Below are 20,634 nucleotides of genomic sequence, written 5' to 3'. Positions count from 1 at the left end.
GATAAAATGCCATTATGTATTGTTTACAAAAGGAAGAGCGTGTTAAAATGATATCATAATATTTGTTTCAACGACGCAAGTGTCCTTGTTTTGTCTTTTTTTTTTTTTTTTTTTTTTTTTTTTTTTTTACAAAAATAGCTACAATTACTTCCCGTTTGTATACATTATGATGGCTGTTAACGCATGAATGATTGTCTTGTGGCTGAGAAAAGCGTTGATTGGCTGAACGTTCCTGTGAAGACAACGGAGCTCTCCATGGTACTGAAGATGTGCGCGCGCTTCAGCGAGCACGAGAGGGTGGAAAACATGTAGACTGACCTGTATCTGCTGAAGGGAATCACATCTTCGCAATTAGACCTTTATACCGCGATGTTTTGGCAAATTATGAACTCAATCAGAGTCCGGTGATTTTTATTATTAGGCTATTATCATTAACAATTAAACCAGACACAAACAACCAATTATGAATATTACAGTGTAAATATAAACAAAGTGTAAACTTTCTCAGCAAAGCCTCTTTATTTCTGCTTACATGCTTCTTTATAGTGTTCAGTAGAACAACCTCACCACCGCAAAATCAATAAAAGCACATTTATACTGAAAAAATCTTTTTGCAAGGACATATAGCTATAAATCCATCAAACAGTACTAAATTTGCTTTTTTTCCACCCCAGATGTGAGAAGAATGATGCCGTGAGCCTTGATGTGTCCCTTGAACTCAATCTTCAATAAATGAGAGGTTTGACACACAGGGAGGAGAGGGTGAGTACAGATGCTCTCTTCATATTCAGCCTTCACCATCCTCATCACAAAGCTGTTAAGATGGCAGCTCTCTCCTACACCAACAGCTTCCCAATCTCGTCCTCTCACTTTATCTCATTCAAGCACGTTCTGGTCCTCAACTCAAGAGGGAACTTGTGTTCGTAATTATCTGTATGTATGTGCGTCCTCATTTCTGTGCTCATGTTAAGCAATCCCCATTTCTGATAATGAATCCGTTCTGTAGCGGGCGTCTGTCATGATTGCACAAGCAGGGATTGGCTAGCCATAGATTAAACAGGTTATTTGCACAGCATGAGCCATCAGGAGAGCACAGGGGTGATTCATCTTTGTAAAAGAAGAGCTCAGAATAATTAAATATTCATGAGCATTTTTGGTCATGCCCTTTGTATGAGCCTGCAAATAGTAATGCATTATTAATCGGAATGTAAATTAAGCGAAACTATTCTTTAAATGACTGGTTGGGTGGCTTTAGAGATTAATTCTTGCGCACTAAGTGCGGTAGAAGATACGACAGACCATGACTGTGAGGGAAATAAAATACAGATTAAGTACTTTGAGACAATGTGTCTAGACTGTCCAGCAAATATTAGCTTGGTGAAATGTAAGGCCTCTGTGCCACTAATTTGCTACTCGCTGGTGAGCAAAAGCAGAAATCGATGGGGGTTTGGGGTCACTGATCAGGAAGCTCCCGCCAGTGAACGCGTAAGCTGGAGATCATTACATGTTCACATTGACCAAGGTCAGTGAAGGATAGTAGAAATATTTCCTGGACTGCCAGCAGTCAGGCCTAATAACAAAATAATGGCAAATGAGCTGTGTGGATATCTGTTGAATGTCTGTTTTTATACTTCATTAAGGCTGTGATCCTCAGAGGCTGGTCAGTTATCATCTACATCTCTTAAAAATAAAGGTTCCAAAAGTGGATTTTTGCAGCAGTGCCATAGAAGAACCATTTTTGGTTCCCCAAATTAACCTTTCAGTGAGCAGTTCATAAAATAACTATTTTTTTCGTATACTGTAAAGAACTTTTTTTGCAATGGAAAGGTGCATGGATGTTTAAGGTTCTTGATGGTGATCGGTGGTAATAAAGAACCTTTTTTAACTTTATTTAGTGTGTAATGTTGCTGTTTGAGCATAAACAACATCTGCAAAGTTATGATGCTCAAAGTTCAATGCAAAGGGAGATATTTTCTTTTACAAAAATCACTACAATAAATGGCGGGTAGGGACTACAATGAGCTTCTTCCCGGGTTGGTGACATCACAACCCCCAAAATTTACATAAACCCCACCCCCGGGAACACGCAAGAAAGGGGGTGAAGCCATGTTGGGCTGCTTTAGAGAAGATGAAGAGTTGTTGTAGTAGAGTGTTGTTACCATGCCGGACTGCTTCACAAATGAGGTTCAATTCAACGCTGGATTTGCACAAAAGATTAACATGACGGCACATGCCAGTTGATGAGTTGAATCAGCTCCACGGCAACTTCAAACATTTATCCACTAATCATTCAGAAATGTCCAGTTGCATTCTAAAAGTTGTAACTTCTTCCTGAGTCTCTCCATCAGTGTCAGACTCCGGTTTGAACAATGTAAGGCTGAACACCGTTACTGACAATCATCATTTTGGCTGCGTGAGATTCTCCAGCTTTGTTGTTGTTGAGCAACGAAGCGCGAGCTGTTAAAGCTCCGCCCTCTTCTGGAAAGTGAGTCGGGAGCAGCAGCTCATTTGCATTAAAAGGGAAACACACAAAAACATTGTGTTTTTGCTCACACCCAAATAGGGGCAAATTTGACAAGCTATAATAAATGATCTGTGGGGTATTTCGAGCTGAAACTTCACAGACACATTCTGGGGACACCAGAGACTTATATATTACATATTGTGCAAGGGAACCATAATAGGTTCCCTTTAAAAAGAGTCTTATGCCAGGCTGTGTGGAATGCTGTTTTTGTCTTTTATGTACTTATTTTTTGGTCAAAGACTTGCATTTTGGTTAAGTAATGTTTGTGGGCCACCAATAATACTGCATTTGTGTTAATGAGTCCCCCAAAACATGTCCAGGTCACATTTAACCCCAAAATCAAAAGAAAAAAGAAAATTAAGCCTATTTTAGGATCATTAAGATTCTTTTTGCATAGTGACCATATTTTCATGGCAGTTAAGCACACTTCCCCCTCAAATTCGAATTACTGTAATGTTTATTTATTTATTGGTAATTTCCATTATTCTAAGTGGAGAAAAAATATTTCTTGCATTACAATGATTTCTTAAAGCTGCAGTCCGTAACTTTTTGGTTATCCAAAATCAATTTTTGAGCAAATATATAACCAGCCAGTGTTCAAAACTATTTCCTTACCTTAGCCTGATTCACAACGGTAAGCTTGTAATAATGTTTTATAATAAATCGATACTGGTGGATTTCAGCTGGAAATTCGAGCATGCAGCCGTTCATCATTACGTCTGTAAACAGAAAGGAAGGAGTCTCGGCTAGACTATGCATATAGGATGCTGCTGGTAGCAGATCATTTATAGCCTTTTCTCACAGCAGCTGCAATAATTAAACATATCATTTTGATGGCGGATTGTAATCCAGAAAGGTCCAAATGACAATCCTCAGTGACAACTGGAAATTCAGCCATAGTCGAAAGCAAAAGACTTCAGACTGCAGAGTGGCTACAGAAATTGAAATCTACAGGTAATGCTAATACACACTAAATACACAGTTACACAATGCTTATGTTGTTAACATTAACAATTTGAGAACAAAGTATTACAACAATAATAATTTGCACGGTTTGATGCGATATGAGCTAAGCGATCCTTAGATTTAATCACTACTGGCAGCGTGATTTATTGTAGGCCATATGCTTTTTTCCTTAGGTGGTCAGAACAAAAGTGGCAGACATGTTACTTGTTCAGATGACATTTTCCAGTGAAAATTCCTACTTTGGTCATACTTTAAGACCACAATCTGTGATTGCAGTGTTAAGATTGGGAGCTAGACGCAAATGAAAAGTCTTTATTATCTTAATTATTTCATTTTCTTTAAACAGATATAGTTATTTTGGCTGAGAATGATTTGGTCATGATTTAGTAAATTCCTCAATTTGAAAACTCACTCCAAACTCATCTTCTCTTTTTATATAGAATAAAGCCACATGTTTGGGCAATATTATTAAATGTATATGGCATCTTGAGCATCTTCTTTTCTTACCCCTGCTAATTAGGCAGAACATCTGCTGCCATGGTAATTAGAAAAACAAACATACATCAATGGACACCAATTTCCATGGGAGTAATCACTGACACCTCCTCAACCCTGCCAACCATTTGAACCATGGGGAAATATACACACAGCTATGCTCCCACATAAGTACATCCACATACAAACTCACAGTTGTCTTGAAAACAAGGTAACATCTCACACAGGAATATTGCAATTAGAAGAGAATGAGCAAGCAAAATGAAGCACATTATCCTTTGTAATTGTGGCTTTCATTTGTATGTGTTATTCTGGTTAAATGAGAAAAGCAAAACAAATACCTTTACACAACACCAGTCTGGCAGTGATTTGCATATAAGCACCTCTAATCATTTTGCACTCCAGTGTGCATGGCCAGTTGTGGGGTTTGTTTTAATATATGGGGTAAGTTGTCTCGAAAGCATCATGAAAAAGAATTTGATGGAAAATTTAAGGCAATGTGCAAAATGATAAAACAATTTTGACTTACAGCATTTAATTGTAAACAAAAGATGTGACAACCTGCCTTCCTTATGTGTTTCCTAAAGGTTTGTTAAACAGCAAAACATGAACAGGCTTAGAGAGGATGGAAAATGATAATAAAACCTGGTCAGTTTTTTGCATTAAAAATGGTCTTCAGAGGGGGGATTTATTTTATATAATATTAATATACACTACACTGTGGTCAGTAAGATTTTTTTCTTTAAAAGAAATTAATACTTTTATTCAGAAAGGATGCATTAAATTAATCAAAAGTGACAGTAAATACATTTATAGGGCCCTATCATACACCCAGCGCAATGCGACGCACGTGTTTTTTTGGCTAGTTTCAGTCCGATGAAGATATAATTTTCACATCCAGCACCACATTGTTTAAATAGCAAATGTACCCACGTCCATCTGTTCGCCCATGGGCGTGCTGATCTGAAAACAAGGTGTGTTCAGGCGCGTTGTTGGCGTGTTGCTATTTTGAGGCAACTGAAAACGACTGTGCAGTTTTTTTTTGTTATTTAAAGAGCGCGTTAGTAATATGCATCTATAGGCGGGTGCACAACACGCATACACTCTGCTTGTTACACACACAGGGATGCGCAGCAGCACACAAACATGCCAAATATTATAAATAAAAGGATTGCAATGTAAAATATTATTATTGTGTACATAAAGATAAAAATGCCTACATGTCATAATGGATAGTCATTGCATGTATCAGAATTACCCATTTGCAGTAATGACGAATAAAATTGGCTAATTATTTGACCAATTGTGGCAATACACACATGTATTTAAACTGACTCGTCAGGTTGAGGGTGTTTATATTCTGCAATGTAAATAGCAATCCACCATGTTGCAAGCGCACCTGGCTTTTAAAAGGAATGGGAGATGACACTCTGATTGGTTTATTGCATGTTATGCCCAAAAAACACCCATGACTCATTAAAGGCAGGGTAGGTAAGAAATTTTGTTCCAAATTTGTTTAAGTAATTAAAATGTAAGAACTCTGAAAAAAGAGTATAAAAATCGAGTGACCTAGACCGTTAATCTGTATTAAACACAGCATTATTTCCATCCGAAAACATGATTGGCAGGCGGCTGTCATTCTCGCAACCATGCAACCACCCTTTTGACACATGACCTGACTGCGCGCGCATGATTTGGGGAATCCAAGAGGCATGGATCCTAGAATACCAAAACAATGGCAGAGAAACAGCAAGCTAAATTCACAGTATCGGCCTATGCAGTTAGTGAAGGCAAACCAGGAAAAAAAGGAAGACGAAAAAAGAAAAGGCTGAACAAAAGTCTTTGGATAAACAAAGAAATAAAACGGAGTTAATATCCGTGGCTTTCCAGCGATGGCGAGAACTGAGGGAACTCAGGGGCTGAAAAGTGACTCCTTGATGGCGGGACAGGTAAATCTTTCTTTTGTATTTTGATCATACATATTTTTTTGTTTATTTTTTCATGAACATGTGTCATGCACACGTCTGCGTAAAAACTAACATTACTTAGCCTGACGGCCGACCGTCGGCTTGGTGTGTTCCTGCCTTTAGGACCATGTGCCTGGTGCGCCAACCATTTTTTCCGTTAAACTAGCAAAAGTGGATTCGGACATGCCATAAGTGCACCCGTGCCATGCTCTTCAGAACATGAGCTTAGATCGTTAAAATAGGGCCCATGAGCTACAGACACTATTTTTACTTTCTTTTTCAGATCTACATTTTAATTATGTTAAAATAGGGCCCATAATATTACTGTTACATCCACCAGCTGGATTGCCCTTGATTTCCACCAGAGGGCACTCCTTCCATCTTGGTTATCTCACCATGGACTACATTTCCCACAACCCATTGCCTGGACTCATTATGCCTGATTACATCCACCAGTGTCTCATTATTCTTAAACCCTGTGTTTTCTGTCATTGGATGCAAAGTCTTGTTAAGTGTTACACTGCATTTCCGAGCACTCTGCTTCTGGTTACCCGTGTTTTGGTTTTAACGTTCTGCTTGGTTTCCCTGCTTGCCTGTGTCTTGGACATTGTTTTATGTTTGGACTGTAAGTTCAGCTTTGCGTCACAGGAATACATTACATTATTTCAACAGTTCAGGTAATTTTTCACAATATTACTGTTTTTACTGTGTTTTTGGTCAAATAAATGCAGCCTTGGTGAGCATAATAGACTTCTTTGAAAAACATAAATATAAGAAGGACATGAAGAGTGAAGGTCAGGGGAAGGAGAAGCAGTGGAGATTAGTGGCTGTAACTCACCTCTCTTTATTTCTCTCTCTACAACTCTCCTCTTTAGGGCTCTGTCAGTGTAATGAATGGACTGAGATTGGTTAATCCCCCTCCTGGCTATTAGGTGATATCTCATCATGCCCTTTGGGTGGGCCATGTGTGTATGTGACATGAATGCACCTCCCGTAACGTTATCATGACAGCAGGGTGCTGTGTGAGACACACTCCACTGATGTCTACATGTGCCTCATCCATTCTTCCACAACATCAGTGAGAGTTACATGCTGCTGTTGCCAGAGGACATCAACTGTTTTGATTCATCACCTACAGATGGCTTCGAAGAATGCTTGACGTGGAGTGGGGCTGCGGATGAGATGCATTTTAACGTCTGGCATTAGGCATGTCAATGAAAATCATTCTGCAGTTAGTAGTTTGAAAACAAACAGAAGGATGACATTTCCTTTATTCTGTGGCTCAAATAAATATTCATTTGCTGCTATTTCTCAGAGAGATGTTTTGTAGTGACTCATCATGACTGACACTTACTTTCACTTCCAACAATAAACCAGATTCAGTTGAGTAACATTTTGACTGCAGTGTGATAAACATGCCAATTAAGTGCTAATATACAGTTGTTTGGCATATTAACCAAATTTGTTGTAATGTCTCTTGCATACAAAATAGACGTAGATACTGTATTTGGACATTAGTGCTTTGTGCATATTGTAGTGTTGTGCACCTGCAGTGTTGTTTGGTCAGCCAATGAAACATTGAAAGTATCAATGTCTTTTTACACATTTTCAGTGCACAAAAAGTCGAAAGTGTGTTTTTAAGACGATTTATTTATTTATTTTAGATTTTTTGTTTTTTAATTGAAGTCTCTAAATGCTCAACAAAGCTGTGTTCATTTGAACAAAAATACAGTAAATATTCTGAAATATTATTGTAATATAATAACCGTTTTCTATTTTAATATATTTTTTTAATTTAATATATTCCTGTGATGCAAAGCTGAATTTTCAGCATCATTACTCCAGTCTTTAGAGTCACATGATCCTTCAGAAATAATTATAATATGCTGATTTGCTGCAGTGTTGAATATAGAAAATAGTTGTGCTTGTGCTGCTTAAAGGGGACCTATTATGCCCCTTTTCACAAGATGTAATATAAGTCTCTGGTGTCCCCAGAATGCATTTGTGAAGTTCCAGCTCAAAATACCCCACAGATAATTTATTATAGCTTGTCAAATTTGCCCCTATTTGGGTGTGATCAAAAACACGCTGCTTTTATGTGTGTCCCTTTAAATGCAAATGAGCTGCTGCTCCAGGTCCTCTTTCCAGAAGAGGACGGAATCTTTTAGGATTCTCAAAATTTGTCTCAGACGACCAAATCGTGGCCACAATCGCACAGTGTGCTCCCACCTTAAGTGTACTCAACTGTGCTATTTTGAGACACCATGAAATATGAATTAAAATGTGCTTTTAATATACTATCTCTGTATTTAAAAAAATGTATTTAGTTACCACTTATAGTACACTTGAACCCACAGTGTACTACAAGTGGCAACTAAATAATTTTTTTTTAATATTAATAGCACAGTTGGGTGAACTTTGAGCGTTGTAAGTTTGCCAATGTTGTTTATGCTCAAACAGCAACATTACACACTAACTAAAGTTAAAAAAAAGTGAAATCATAATCAACCACCCCTTTAATATTTTGTAATCTTGATGCATTTTAGAAATGAAAAAAGAACTGCACTGATTTAAATTAGAAATATTTTGTAACGATACAAATGTCATTAATGTTAACCTTTGAACAGTTTAATGTGTCTTTGCAGAATAAAAGTGGTAATTTCTTTCAACAACAACAAAAAAAAACATACTAATCCCAAACCTTTGAACAATAGTGTAATGGGGACTAGGGCTGACAACCTTTAATTTTGAAATGTCCATAAAAAGTATTTTGAAAGTGAGGAAAGGACAGAAATGTAAAGATGTGTTAAAAGTCAGTGTGCTTCTTGTGTGTATTGTTATTGACATCAAACCTTGCACAACACAGCCTGATACTGTATGTCCTATTCCAAGTGAATGAGTAAAGTAGCATTTTTAGAGAAAAAGCTGCAATGTTGTATGGACTACTTTTATGATGTGTTATTTTGTATCTCTACAGAGCACTCTGAACATTCTGCAAAATATCTTATATGTTCCACCGAAGAAAGACAATCATACATGTTTGGAATGATATGAGGGTGAGTAAACGATGACAGAATTTTCATTTTTGGATGAGTTATCCCTTTAAAACTGTATTATATATTAAGTAGATGAAATAAACAGCATTATAAAGTATATATAAAGCCGACAAGCAAACCTGTTCACTGGTGTAAAACACCTAAAACACTTCATGTAAACACAATCAATGTTCTGAGTGCTTCAAAACAACTGGATCGCTGCGCCCCTCCCCCAGTACTCCTGATGCTTCCTATAGGAGCTGTCAAAGACAGGCAAGCCTAGACACGCATGCAATCTGCTCCACAGAGGGGGGGAAAGGATCCCCTACCCCTGTATCTCATTTATCACACCAGGTGTCTAATAAACACACACACACAGAGACACACAGGTAGACAACTTGCCCTCCATACATACACTGCAAACCTATGGAAAAACAAACACTCATGGTGGTTTGCAGTTGACATACATACTCCAACATCTATTTGTGTGCAAAAAAAAACAAAAAACCAATGCACACACACACACATGCTCCTGCATAATACATGAGCGCACACTCGCACACTTATAACCCATAATCCACCCACACAGAAAGTGAGAAGGGTTTTCCCCTGGTGCAGAATTAAAGAGCTCACGCTTCCCAGCCCCCTCTTCCTCTTACCTCTCCCTTCCTGCACCTCGGAGCTGGGAAACACTGGCAGCTGAGCGCTTCGCAGAGCCAGGCCATGTGATCGTATTCATTATGTAGAGCGAGATTACCCTGGACACGCTCTACAGGCTTGAAGCCATAACATAACAAATACATGCCTTGTGTTTATATGCGGATGTGTGAGGTTATTGCCAATAAACAATTTCCGGCAAAATCCTCCGCTTGCAGCTCAACATCAATACTGGGTATTGCCATAACAAGAACACATGCCCTATACAACAATTATAGTATATCACAGTAAATTATGCAAAAAAATCATAAAGCACCAGGATGCTAGGGTGCTGTGGGTGGTTGCTAGGGCACTGGTATATGGTTGCTAGTAATTTTTATTGTCGCTATGTGGTTGGTAGGGTATTCTGGGTGGTTTCTAGTGTATTTTTAGACGGTCGATAAAACTAGCCTAATTCAAAAGAGTCAACTAGCTTGTGATGAAAAACAAAAGTTACTAAATTACTTAGTAAAGTACTGTTTTTTGATTGCTTTTTAGTGTGCTGCAATTAGGGGTGTTGAAATTATTTGCTTCTACCGATGTATAGCGATGTGGACACATCGCATATAAACATTGATCAGCGAACATAAACAGAAGCTCAACTGAACTTGCTTGATGCGTGAACAAACCTAACTTGTTCTTATGGACGTTCAATCGTGCTGCGTAACACGAGAATGAACCTCATTGGTTCTCGCATGTCAAGCAAACATGCTTGAGCTTCCGTTTACCACAACTGATGTGTGAGTTGATGAATGTTTTATGTGAATAAAAGCCTAAATTCAATCTGTTCATCATATAAAGCGATTGTATCTCTTCAGAAATATTGGACAAAACCGCTCAAATCATATGCATTCATTTTACTCATTCTAAAGTGTGGCTAGGTGAGTCTATAGTAATACCCTGCAATAATGAAACGAGAGTGCTCATAAGTTAGGTAACATGTTAAAATTGGTAATCGAGTTGAGCTGTTTGAAATGTTATCAGAATTGACTTTCTCCATAATGAACTGACTGCAAGGAAAACATCAGGACTCCCACTGGCTCCAGTTCCTGAACTAACACACTTAAAAAACAATCTCAGATCACTCTTCAGGTTTCTGGTTAATATAATGGCGCACTGGAGATTGTTGTGCAACTTGGATTGAGCTGTGCATTATTATTGAACTGTATTGACTAACAGAGATTCTACTGCATGTTCATAACAGCTGTGTGTATATTATATTGATTAAATGTCTATTCACATCTTCATCTATGAGGTCTGTGTGTATATGAATTTTAATGTGATATTTAAGAGAGAACTTTAAACTAGCATGCTGTTATCACTGGCTCAAGTTAAAGTAGACTCACCTGATTTTATTCAAAGTGTTTCAGATTACACTGAAGTCAATCAGTAAGTGATATTAATAGCAGTGGGAGGAACCAAATTGCCTCTGAAAGGAAGGTAAGAATTACCATTTAAATGATCCAAGCTTTCATATCCTAACTAGGTCAGGCAGATGACATCAAATGTAGATATATGTTCACAATTTCTGTTTGTGTCTGTAAGTGACGTGTATCGATGGTGTGGTGTTTCCTGGGACCAATTGCATAAACATAGCCATTATGTTAAATCTGTGTCTTAAGAACTAGTATGACCAGCCCCATTTACAGTACATGGTTAAAGTGACCCAATTCTGATTTTTTTTCCTCCCGTGTGGCACAGATCGGATGTGACCCATGAACGTGACACGTGCATTTGCGTATGCCATCTAAGTGGACAGATCGGATATTCCCCTGTCAATGCGAGTTATACGCCATTGAAAAAATGACAGTGGCGAATGATGTCAACTCAGGTGGACACCAACCACAGCGATTACAGCAGCGATCATGGCTACATTTGCCCAGGCTGCAACAAGGGCTTTCCTATTTTTTCTCCTCCTTAAGAGACCAATGTCTTGCTGACAGTTAAAGATGTGGAAAGCAAAAGCTTGTATTATCATTTCGTCTGCGCCCATTGCAAATCACTCCGTTTTTACTTCCTTTTCACAGGGCTTTTCCGGGTCACTACGTCTACCTTGGGTTGTTTCACCAAGTTTATAGTGTAAATGCAGATGTTGGATATGGGTCACTTTTAAAGGATTAGTCCACTTTTAAATACACTTTTCCTGATAAATGTACTCACCCCATGTCATCCAAGATGTTCATGTCTTTCTTTCGTCAGTCGAAAAGAAATGAAGGTTTTTGAGGAAAACATTCCAGGATTTTTCTCCTTACAGTGGATTTCAATGGCTACCAACAGGTTGAAGGTCAAAATTACAGTTTCAGTGCAGCTTCAAGGGCTTTAAACTATACCAGACGAGGAATAAGGGTCTTATCTAGCGAATCGATCGGTCATTTTCGAAAAAAATACAACCGTTTATGCTTTATGAACAAAATATCGCCTTGAACGTACTTTCCGCTTCCGCATTCTTCATAACGCTTACGCTGAATGTCCTACGCCTTCCCTATTCAAGTTACGGAAAAAACGAAACTGGCGCCGCGTTCGTTCCGTAAGTAGAATAGGGAAGGCGTAGAACATTCAGCGTAAGCGTTATGAAGAATGCAGAAGCAGAAAGTACGTTCAATGCGATATTTTGTTTATAAAGCATAAACGGTTGTTTTTTTTTCAAAAATGACCGATCGATTCGCTAGATAAGACCCTTATTACTCATCTGGTATCGTTTAAAGCCCTTGAAGCTGCACTGAAACTGTAATTTTGACCTTCAATCTGTTGGTAGCCATTGAAATCCACTGTAAGGAGAAAAATCCTGGAATGTTTTCCTCAAAAACCTTCATTTCTTTTCAACTGACGAAAGAAAGACATGAACATCTTGGATGACATGGGGGTGAGTAAATTTATCAGGAAAAGTGTATTTAAAAGTGGACTAATCCTTTAAAAGATGTCAGAAAAATCGTATATATTCAACAAATTGGAATTGGGCATCAAGACCTGCAGTGTAAATGCAGCCTTAGTTAGGGGTAATCAGTCTTACTTTTGTTTTTATGTAACTGACTTAGAAAACATTGATGAGTAACTTGTAAGACTAGTTTTAGCAGTTTATGTAACTGGCCCCTGATTTAATGCATGAAAGCCCATTTTGAAATTAATACTCCATTGTTACAATACATTTCTATTTCAAATATGAATTTTCTCAAATGAGGTTTAAACAAAAAATTCTAGTATCACTGTTTCCACAAAACTATTAAGCAGCACAAATGTTTTCAACATTAATAATAATGAGAAATGTTTTTTGAACAGCAAATCAGCACATTAGAATGATTTCTGAAGGATCATGTGACACTGAAGACTGGAGTAATGATGCTGAAAATTCAGCTTTGCCAACACAAATTACATTTTAAAATATAATGAGAAAGAAAACAGTTATTTTAAAGTGCAATATTTCACGATATCACTGACATTTTATACAATTTGGATGTTCATTTACAGGACAACGGCATTTTTGGGATATTTTTTAAAACAATACCGTTATTGTAATCACGTAAACTACAAAAATGCGAGTTTATGAAATGGTGAATGACGTCATATGCATGCATATTATGTGTTCCATCTATAGGCACGTAGTGTTTCTTTACAAAGTGACATTGCCAACTACTGGCCTGGCAGCATAATACAGCATTTTAATCATTTTCACGGATCTGTGTGAAAGGGGATCTTTTTGACAGTGGTGATGTCTGTAGGCAAAAAATGCATTTTAATACATCGTTGTCAGTTAAACGTACCCTTAGAGTTGGTGAGCATAAGAGACTTTTTAAAAGTCATTACAAAATCTTACCGACCTTTGAATAGTATGGGTGTGTGTATACACACACACACACACACACACACACACACACACACACACATAATTCACACCATTTTAATCACCTTTGTGCCTTAGTTAATTTTAAGTGGTCCTGTGGTGTGATCATGTGACCAACTATTTCCAGTAACCTCAATTAATGAAAGGTCATAAAAGCTGCATGTATATTAATTATAGTAGTTTTTTTTTTTTTTAAAGAATAGCTTTAGTGAATTCTAGCTATAAACTATAAAGGAGGATTTTTGGATATGGAGGTTTAAGGGCACGAAGAATGAGACAATTAGTATGAAATGAGAGATTATGTTGTGTCATTGTCCAACCCATAAAAACCCTTAGATAATTCTTTGAATTGACTGTATTTAAATGCATAATCCTCCACAAAAAGGAATACAAATCCTTTTTTCTGTCTTGCAACAAAGGCACAATTGATAAAAGCACCACAAATGATTTTGATTCCATCTTAATGATTTTAATCCAGTTCACATCGGCATCTCTCTCGAGTGGAGGGAAAAGTGGGTTAGATCTCATGAGTCGACTCCATGTTCTAAAAGCAACATGGATCTTTTTCTGGCATTTGAGTCTTGTGAGATGTTTATCTTCCGGTGAAAATAAAACTGTGATTTAATGAAGTTCTACACTAAAAATAATGAAACTGGCATAAAGCATTTGAAGCTGCGTGCAATTTAAATAATTCCAGCTTTGTTATTTAATTTACAATGGAAATGTATCTGTATAATGCATCAAGAAATGTTGTCATGCACACTGAGACCCAGACTCAAGACATAGCAGCAGAAAATCTATACAGAGTGAAGCAGAACCTCCAATGTGAGGTGCATTATAAATAGTTTGCAACAATGGATTTTATAAACCCGTAGCACTATGAGGATCTATGTCACATTATTATGTGGACTTTGAAGTACATTACAAATGCATGCGTTATGTCATCAAAATGTAATATAAATAGAAAGTAGCACCAGGAGACATGCTTTGTCTTTTCCATTCTAAAGATATAAACACCTTAAATTATTACATAAACATGTTTAATTTCTTAACAGTGTCAACATTAATTACTGTGAAACAGTCAGATTACTGCAGTGTCCTTAAAACACCAAAACAAATACAGCTATTGCAAGATTAAACGGAAATTCAAAGCAGAAAAGAACTGAAAAATGGACTAACAGCAACTGACAGCATGGGCACAGTGACACAAATGCTTGGTTTGGAGAATTTGAGGTCAATGCATGTTACCGTGAACCCAAGACATTGAAGTGAACATGGTTTTGTTTGAGAAAAGTTGGATTTTTCTATCATATTCGAGTCACAGAAGCCACAGGCTACTTGGTAATTATTGCAATCGTCTCACTTTCTGCCCATGCTTGAGTAACAGCTAAAGGGTGAACAAACTAACTAGAGGCCAGTGGGCTTGGGGTTGGATGAGGATGCTTGATTTTTGGGCTGTGTTCCATATACTATTTTGATGCTGCACTCATTAGGCAGCATAGGAGGATTTGTTAAATGTTAGAGTAGAGCCATCATCTGACCCCTGGAGTCATCAGACACCGAAAGGTCAGTTCTGTCCATCTGTTAAATGCCACGGAAATGTCATTAACATAAAAATGGATAGGAAGTAACTGAACGGGATCTAGAATGCCATTCCGAATTTTTGAACAGTTCACAACCCTCAAGAAAGGAAATATAAAATCATTTTAAAAGTCTGTTCTTTGGAAAGAAATATAACTCCCTCTTCCTGAAGTCTACAGCATTCTCTTTGACATCAAATGCAGTTTTTAATTATTGAAAGTAAATAAATGAAGACTTCAGATGCAAAAGCCTCTAAGTGCCATATGAAATTTTCTTATAAAATGAGCATTTTTATCAAGCTCGTATGTTTAGGTTGAGTAATTTCACTTTAATGGCAATGAAAATGACCTATTAATTGCCATTAAAGTGAAATTACTGAACCTAAACATACGAACTTGATAAAAATGCTCATTTTAGAAGAAAATTTCAGACGGCACTTAGAGGTTTTTGCATCTGAAGTCTTCAAATGTAGCTGGCAGTCAGTAAAGTGATCTAATTTTTTTGTGTATGGATCTTCCGATTTATAAAAAACATGACAAAAAAATAAATAAAATAAATGGACGTCTTCTATAACATATCTTAAATGTCGATATTAAAATTCATTATGATAATATTCCTTGGGTGTCATGTAAAATGTTTTAATGTTTTGAAATTGTAATGAAGAAAAACATCTCATTAAAATGTTGAAATAAAAACTTTTTAATTATTTCATGTGTAGACAAATGGTACTCCAAAAAAACCAACCAATCAATCAATCAATCAATCAATCAATCAATCAATCAATCAATCAATCAATCAATCAATCAATCAATCAATCAATCAACCAACCAATATTTTTGCACTGGAAAGTAACATTTTTAAAATAATGATTAATGCAATTAATTTGTACTCCGTGATCACCTAGCTTTACATTTATGGACTCAAAACTTTTTTAAGTTAAAAGGACTTAGCTAATAAGCATTTCCTCAATGGCCCAGTACGATATTTGCTTCCGATACTTTGCTTCTTTTTCTGTTTTTCACGTGCTGATTGGTTTTGAGGAACTACAATGTTAATCTGCGAGATTTGAGGATCTGGAATTGCATTGTTAATTTCAAAGCGGTAGAGTGATGAATCGAGGAGAGGAAGGTAGGAAAGCCCGGTCAGGGAATCCTAATGACTTTATTGATTGTGACACAGACACGTATAAGAGCTTGACATCACAGTACGCCATCAGAGTTCATCACTAAAACAGAGAGGAAAATTGCCCACAAATCTCATCTAAAGGACTCTGACAAATTACTCTTAACATACAAGTAGGAAGGAGCTCCACGAGCTCACAGCATGCTACAAGATGCAAATTACCGAAGGAGACGTTAACAATGGAGACATAAATTACTGTCTTTAAAAATGTAGTCTGTTGCTCTGTAAACCAAATCTGCAGAACATTCTGGTAGCTGCGAGACGAAACAACCAAGCGCTGCAAATCCGGGATGTTTTTGAATGCACGTATATGTGTCAAAGCCTAAATTTCCCTGCATGTTAAGATTTGAGAAACAAACGAATGTTCCCATTTCTGCTCCATCCCCCCATAGGATCCCCCTCCCAGCAGTAAAATCCCATTCCAGTGTGTCTGTGTGCAATTGCCTCAACTCAGTGATTTATGAAAAGGAGGAAAAATCTCTGTGCAGATGGGACTGAGAGGTTAGAAAGAGGTATAAATATTCCTGATCATGAGCAGGGACGTATTTAGCAGCCCCCGAGGTCCCTCCGTAATAGACGCTATATCTTCTATCTAGTGACAGACCAGATGTGGTTGCACGTCAAAGGGACAAGGAAAGCAAATTATGTGGAACCGCTCGTGATCACACCTGTGTACTATTCTCTAGCATAACCTGGGTGTTAGTATTGTCACCTTCACCGTTAGAATATTGACACTGGGATTGTTTTTTGAGAGAAAAGCGCTAGTTGAAAGCACAGCTGCCCCTTTGTAGTGCGTATTGAGTCTTTGTTAGTGATTCTGTTTGATCATTTCTAATTGAAAAGAACATCCGTTACATATCACAGAGTTTTTTCATTGTGTATGAACAGTCCAAGCTATAAAAATCAATAAAAAACAGCATGCACGTCCTTTGAAACCCTTTGCATGCAATTAATTACTGATTTAAATCTAATCATCTCTGTATTTTAAAAGTGAGCTGGTTTACCATCTGCTGTCTATAGAATCTGCATTTATAGGCATTTTAACATTATTAAACATGGCTATCCCATCTCCAGATTCATCTGATTGGTCCACTGTTTTATAACTGACAATGATCCATGTCAAAAATTGAACTATTTTTAACTTGACATGACAAGACACACTGTCCGTCTACTGCATGTTTACACAGACCATCAATTAAAAATAGGGCAGATGGTAACACAAGTATGCATAAGTGGAACACCCCTCAAAGGCACTAACCCCTTCTAAATGAGTTTAAAGTCACCATGAAATCACAATTCTTATTCCTTTATGAAATATTGCAGTGTTTATTTATTATTATTTACATTTTTAAAATAAATTTTTCCTCATAATATTTAATCAAAAGCATTAACTTCATAATCCCCACTTCTAGCACCCTGTCACTCACATGAGATCGCAGCAATTATAGCAAACGATCCAATCAAGCCCCAATGGACAAAATCGAGCCTTTTATATATATATATATATATATATATATATATATATATATATATATATATATATATATATATATATATATATATATATATATATATAAAATTATTTTTTTTTTATATGTAAGGGATAATCCATGGCTAGCCGTGCATTAAATGATTTAAAATGATTCAAATCATTTAATGCACAGGATTATCCCACTTAAACCATGGTCATTTGCCAGCATTAACAAGTTAAAAGGTTAGTTCACCATTCACCCAAAAATTATCCGATAATTTACTCACCTTAAAGCCATGCTAGATGTATATGACTTTCTTCTTTCAGCCAAACACAATCGGAGTTGTATTAAAAATATTCTTGCTCTTCCAAGATTTATAATGGTACCCTAGATTTTGAAGCCCAAAAAAGTGCATCCATCTATCATAAATGTAATGCATACTTCTCCAGGGGGTTAATAAATGCCTTCTAAAGCAAAGCGATGTGTTTTTTTAAGAAAAATTTCCATATTTATAACTTCATAAACTGTAACCAGTAGCTTCCGGCAGCGGCCGCGTGTTCCCGAGTGAGTCAGGTTCCAATGGAAGGGTGACCTCTGACCCGACTTATGACGTAGCTCCGACATTTTTCTTTAAAACTCATTTCAGACTTCTAATTCATCACAGGCGTTCTGTTTTGCTCTATCCTTTGTGCTTCCACGTTCATCATTTCTCACTCACCTGAGCTTACGCTATGCCTTCGTCATATGTCATGCGTCGGGTCAGAGGTCACCCTTTCGCCGGTACTCGACTCTCCGTGAACTCATGAATGTGCGGATGGCCGTTACCAGAAGCTAGTGATTACAGTTTATAAAGTTATATGGATATAAAATATGATTTATGGATATAAAAATATCCATATTATAAAATAATATGGATATTTTTCTTACAAAAATGCATCTCTTCACTTTAGAAGGCCTTTATTAACTCCCTGGAGCCACGTGCATTACTTTTATGATTGGAAAGATGGATGCGCTTTTTTGGGCTTCAAAATCTAGGGTACTATTCACTCCCATTATAAAGCTTTTTTTTTTTTTTTAAATATAATATGATTGTGTTTGGCTGAAAGAAGAAAGTCATATACACCTAGGATGGTTTGAGAGTGAGTAAATTATGGGATAATGTTTGGTTTTGGGTTAATTATCCCTTTAAAGCTGTCATTGATGTTTGCAGCACAAATTTGACTGGAAGTGTTAAAATGATGGTTATGTTCGACAGCTACCATTCACTGAATCTAGCATTCTGCCTGCTTTAAATTAGATACAAACCCAATTCCAAAAAAGTTGGGACACTGTACAAATTGTGAATAAAAACAGAATGCAATGATGTGGAAGTTTCAAATTTCAATATTTTATTCAGAATACAACATAGATGACATATCAAATGTTTAAACTGAGAAAATGTATCATTTTAAGGGAAAAAATAGGTTGATTTTAAATTTCATGGCATCAACACATCTCAAAAAAGTTGGGACAAGGCCACATTTTCCACTGTGTGGCATCCCCTCTTCTTTTTATAACAGTCTGCAAACGTCTGGGGACTGAGGAGACAAGTTGTTCAAGTTTAGGAATAGGAATGTTGTCCCATTCTTGTCTAATACAGGCTTCTAGTTGCTCAACTGTCTTAGGTCTTCTTTGTCGCATCTTCCTCTTTATAATGCGCCAAATGTTTTCTATGGGTGAAAGATCTGGACTGCAGGCTGGCCATTTCAGTACCCGGATCCTTCTTCTACGCAGCCATGATGTTGTAATTGATGCAGTATGTGGTCTGGCATTGTCATGTTGGAAAATGCAAGGTCTTCCCTGAAAGAGACGACATATGGATGGGAGCATATGTTGTTCTAGAACTTGGATATACCTTTCAGCATTGATGGTGCCTTTCCAGATGTGTAAGCTGCCCATGCCACACGCACTCATGCAACCCCATACCATCAGAGATGCAGGCTTCTGAACGGAGCGCTGATAACAACTTGGGTTGTCTTTGTCCTCTTTAGTCCGGATGACATGGCATCCCAGTTTTCCAAAAAGAACTTCAAATTTTGATTCGTCTGAACACAGAACAGTTTTCCACTTTGCCACAGTCCATTTTAAATGAGCCTTGGCCCAGAAAAAACGCCTGCGCTTCTGGATTATGTTTAGAAATGGCTTCTGTTTTGACCTATAGAGTTTTAGCCGGCAACGGCGAATGGCATGGTGGATTGTGTTCACCGACAATGATTTCTGGAAGTATTCCTGAGCCCATGTTGTGATTTCCATTACAGTAGCATTCCTGTATGTGATGCAGTGCCATCTAAGGGCCCAAAGATCACGGGCATCCAGTATGGTTTTCCGGCCTTGACCCTTACGCACAGAGATTGTTCCAGATTCTCTGAATCTTTGGATGATATTATGCACTGTAGATGATGATAACTTCAAACTCTTTGCAATGTTTCTCTGAGAAACTCCTGTCTGATATTGCTCCACTATTTTTTGCCGCAGCATTGGGGGAATTGGTGATCCTCTGCCCATGTTGACTTCTGAGAGACACTGCCACTCTGAGAGGCTCTTTTTATACCCAATCATGTTGCCAATTGACCTAATAAGTTGAAAATTGGTCCTCCAGCTGTTCCTTATATGTACATTTAACTTTTCCGGCCTCTTATTGCTACCTGTCCCAACTTTTTTGGAATGTGTAGCTCTCATCAAATCCAAAATGAGCCAATATTTGGCATGACATTTCAAAATGTCTCACTTTCAACATTTGATATGTTATCTATATTCTATTGTGAATAAAATATAAGTTTATGAGATTTGTAAATTATTGCATTCCTTTTTATTCACAATTTGTACAGTGTCCCAACTT

The 20,634-nt window shown here is 37.3% G+C and overlaps 2 protein-coding genes across 4 annotated transcripts in view; one reads left to right on the top strand and one right to left on the bottom strand.

The window, feature by feature from the left end:
* Positions 1-20,634, top strand: part of ngfb (nerve growth factor b (beta polypeptide)) — a 62,923-nt gene that overhangs the window by 1,811 nt on the left and 40,478 nt on the right. For 2 of the 3 annotated variants that reach the window (XM_048199007.1, XM_048199008.1), the window contains exons 2-3: positions 675-762; positions 8,930-9,008. The gene's annotated coding sequence lies outside the window, so the exon portion shown is untranslated. Of the gene's footprint in view, positions 1-674; positions 763-8,511; positions 9,009-20,634 lie in introns of those variants that run through there. The other variant, XM_048199009.1, reaches the window with a different exon arrangement.
* kcna3a (potassium voltage-gated channel, shaker-related subfamily, member 3a) overlaps positions 1-20,634 on the bottom strand; it is a 33,620-nt gene that overhangs the window by 11,044 nt on the left and 1,942 nt on the right. The window lies entirely within an intron of this gene.

The sequence above is a fragment of the Megalobrama amblycephala genome, linkage group LG8 (assembly GCF_018812025.1).
Source record: "Megalobrama amblycephala isolate DHTTF-2021 linkage group LG8, ASM1881202v1, whole genome shotgun sequence".
Lineage (NCBI taxonomy): Eukaryota > Metazoa > Chordata > Actinopteri > Cypriniformes > Xenocyprididae > Megalobrama > Megalobrama amblycephala.
This window is presented reverse-complemented; position numbering and strand designations above follow the sequence as displayed.